This window comes from Chrysoperla carnea, chromosome 5 (genome assembly GCF_905475395.1).
Source record: "Chrysoperla carnea chromosome 5, inChrCarn1.1, whole genome shotgun sequence".
Lineage (NCBI taxonomy): Eukaryota > Metazoa > Arthropoda > Insecta > Neuroptera > Chrysopidae > Chrysoperla > Chrysoperla carnea.
In genome coordinates, this window is record NC_058341.1 from 39,200,399 (window position 1) to 39,204,604 (window position 4,206).

Genomic DNA, 4,206 nt, shown 5'->3' on the forward strand with positions numbered 1-4,206 from the left:
ACAAACATGCAAATAAATAAGAATTTATTTTAAAAATAGCCGAAAAAAACAAAACATGTTATTATTTTGATGTCAAAAATCAAAAATTATTGTTATTAAATTTAATATTTTGTAAGTAATATTTATGAAAAATTAACAAAATTTGATTGGTCTGTAAAGTTGTTTACTGTGACAAAACCATTTCAATAATGAATCGCTGGCTATTACTACCGATTATTTCTCATATTTAAATAATCATAATTGGCTCATCATTTTCAAATCTCATCTCATTCAAGAAAAGTGATTCACATGGATGTTTAAGAAAGTTGCGTCCCACATTATGTGACACATAAATTAAGAACAAACTGTACACATTACGTTTCGTCCCCTTTAAAATAGGTAGATATATAAATTTCATCTCATGCTTATATTTACGACCTGCCTACTTTTTAGGTAGTGATATCATTACCATTAACCGTCGGCGTCGAGAAGAAACAAAATCGTCTTTGAATCGAACTTTTCAAATTGAAAAATAAAAAATTCAACGGTACAAGTTACAAAAATTTTTTAAATAAGACCCCGTAAAAATTATATATATAATCGGTCGAACTTTTTCAAATTTTGGGGAATGATAGTTTAAGTCATTTTGAATAAAGGTTCCTATGGTCAAAAGTCATGAAAATTACAGGATTTCAAGTTATCGCTAAATTAAAATTAGATAATGTACTCATTTATATAAAAAAAATTATTGTAATTTAATTGTCAAAAATCATGTACGTATATATGTAGCTGAAAATATTGATTAACAATTCATATTATTGATCCACTGAATATTTAACACTGCTTCTTCTTTTCGTAACATATTCTTCAAAAAAACAATACCCTTACATTAAAAAACACACGTATGCATGTAGTTATACATATCTGTATATGTATTTGCCTATACACACATATTCATATATTATACAAATAAGTATATTTTCCAACTTTAATTTAGCTATTACATGAAATCCTGTCATTTACATGTTACATATTAAAAATTAATAAATTTTTAATAATAAATTCTCATCATAGCAGGAATCCATATTGAAATTCTCCTATATGAAAAAGTAATTTTAAGCACCATGGCGCCAATTTTGCACGGTACAGGTGAGAATATGAATGTCACACCCCTTGGTGTCTCACCCCTTCACCAACAAATGTGTACGGCGTTGCTGGTGGATACCAGCAACATATACATAAATGCTGTACAGAAATAAATCCGGCAACTTTGAAGCCCTACTTGATTTTTTCTGTACAGCATTTATGTAATTCGCTTCGAATACTTAGACAAAGTTAGTATCTAGCACCGTCGTACATATTGCTGGTGCAGGGGTGAGACACCAAGAGATGTGACAATTTTAGCATGGGCTTGTAGTTTATATTTTTTCGAATGTAATTTTTGCTAAATATCGTAAAATAAAGAATTTTTTGAGTAACAAATCGTTTGAAAAGCTTAATTAACTCGGCAAGTTGGATTAACCACAGTGAGATTACGCCCCCAAAAACAACACAATGATGTTATGGTTATCTTCTTTCCTATAATTCGATTTAAAGGTCGCAACACTTTCTTACAAATTTGATGAAATTTTGTGTCATTTGGTAGTTACTAATGAAATACAATTTTGTTTATGAGTAAACAACCGCGCTATATCACGAATAAGATTAATAGGGAATTTGTATCGTGTTTATAATTTGTGGACGCAACTTACAAGCTAAAATTCACATATAAAGATGAGACAAGATACCTCGTGTATACTAATTAGATCCTTATGGTTTCAATATATAAGTAATAACGTCCTATAAAAACTCATTTAACTAAATGACATCTTTAAAACATATTGTCATTTAAAGGCGTGACAAAATGTTTTATCACCGCAACTATATACTGAAAATTTTCTTATGATTTTTGTTTGTATGTGTATGCTGAACAGAAATAAACTATCATGGTCTCTTTGTTTATTTTTTGAAAGCGTATCTACATTAAATTAGTGCACTTTATATTATATTTTTTAAAAAGTTTCAAATTTTGTGGTATGTTAATTGTTAAGGATGATATATAGTGTTTTTATTTTGTATAATATATTTGTTTGGGTATTTATTCTTAGAGAAAAGTGTTAATTTAATTTATAAAAGTAAAGATGGGATTTTATGGTCTGGTAGAGAATAAAATTGAAAATAAGCTTACAAAAATGGGGTAAAAAATTCTATATATTCTTTGATAATTAAGGCTATCTTTATAATTCATAAAAATGGGCAAGAAAAAACACGAATTCTAATAACTGCAAATCTAATTCTAATAACTGCAAAATAAAAGTAAAAACGCGGTATAAATATCACACAATCTTAAAACGCTACCATGCCAAAACCTCAAAATGGAACGAGCATTCATAGAAGTCTTACAAGTAAATACAAAGTTTGAAAACGTTAAACGTTTATGTCCGCCATGAGGTGTTCAAGTCACTTCTTACTGATTTTGTGTTTAAATAAAAAAACACTTCTTACATTCTAAGAATTTTCTTTAAAAAAAAAATAGTTCTCGCATAACAAATCAATAACAATATCTGTTATCTTTTGCACAGAGCACACAAAAAAAATGCGTTTAAAAAACTTATTTTTCAAATAAATTGTCCTTTTTCCCCTACAAAATACAAATCATCTACAAAAAAAATATTTCCATTTGAAAAAATAAAGATGACCACCATTGAATCTAGCACCTATATCCATATAAAAATAAATATGCTTTTGGAATTGATCGAGACTTTTAAAAGGTTCAAACCTCTTTTATATGAAATAATTTTTTGTTGTATTTAATTTATTTCTTTGGAAATGTTCTGTATTTCCAACAAAACGACGCTACCCAGACGCCGTTAGACTTTTCATTAATATATATTTTCAATTTCAATCATTAATTATTTTATATTAATATAATTTTTCAATGCTTACAAAACTTAATAATGATCATTTCATTTAGAATCCGCTCTTTATATTGGTTTGTCATTAATAATGTTGTACTTTTTGCTCTGTTTTAAAGTGGCGAAAATTTTATTATTTGATTGTATACATACAGTGGCACAAATCACAATTCACATAGGCATGACTTGGCTATCAACATTCGAACATTTCATATTATGTAGAAATTTACTTATTATTAGACCTCAAAAAACGTTTTCTTAAGATAATCTTTAAATCGTATATATACATTTCCATGAATGCCCTTTATAAACAGGTAAATTTTTTAATACTCCTTACCACGGAGTTAAATTTTTAGATTTGAGCTTTTAAAGTTTGCGTTTTTAACATATACCTAAATCCAATATTCAAGCGTTTTATAGGTATGCTTTAAATATATAACAAAGCTAATTTTTTAAAATTCATTTGCATAACTAATATTCATTAATTAAAAGCATGACAAATATTTTGCAATGAAAGAAAATTATAACAGCTCGGCACTCATTTTTCCATAAAACACATTTAAAGTGATGAAATGAAAGGCATTTGTGTTAAAAAAATAAGAATTTCTTCATAAAAGTAATTTTCTCTAAATCTTTAGAGAATACATGAGATATAAAAGTGATGCCACATAAAAATCGTAAATATTATCTTCTAATTCCAAATATGACCCTAATTTTTCTCCAGGAATCCATTGTTTGAAATATTCCCATCTTCAATTTTCAAAAAGAAACTCTTTTTATTACATACAATCATAGAAAATGATGTTCGCACTTTGTAAAGAGTCATTTTGCATTTCAGATGGACACATTTTTTAAAACTTTTTGAGTTATCATTAATTTTTTGAAACAACTTTGTAATCACATTATTTAAAATTTATGTGAAGCAACTTAATAATCACATTATTTTCAATTTATGAGCAAATTTGTATTACAATAAAAGTTGAATATACCACGTGCAACGTGGAAAGAAATATTTAAAAGGCTGGACTTGGCAGTTAATACAATGTGTAAAAAAGAAAATAAAAGAAAAATTTTTAAATTATAAATTATAAAATGGGGAGGAGTAGCAATTATAATAAAATTTATTGTTTTATTTTTTTAAATCATTTATTTTTAAACACTTTGATGATTATTGTTATTAATTAGCTAATTTTTTAAAACGTAAAATTTATGTAAATAGCTTAAATCTAAGTGTGAAATAATTTGAACACACTAATTTGAAAACTTTTTTTAT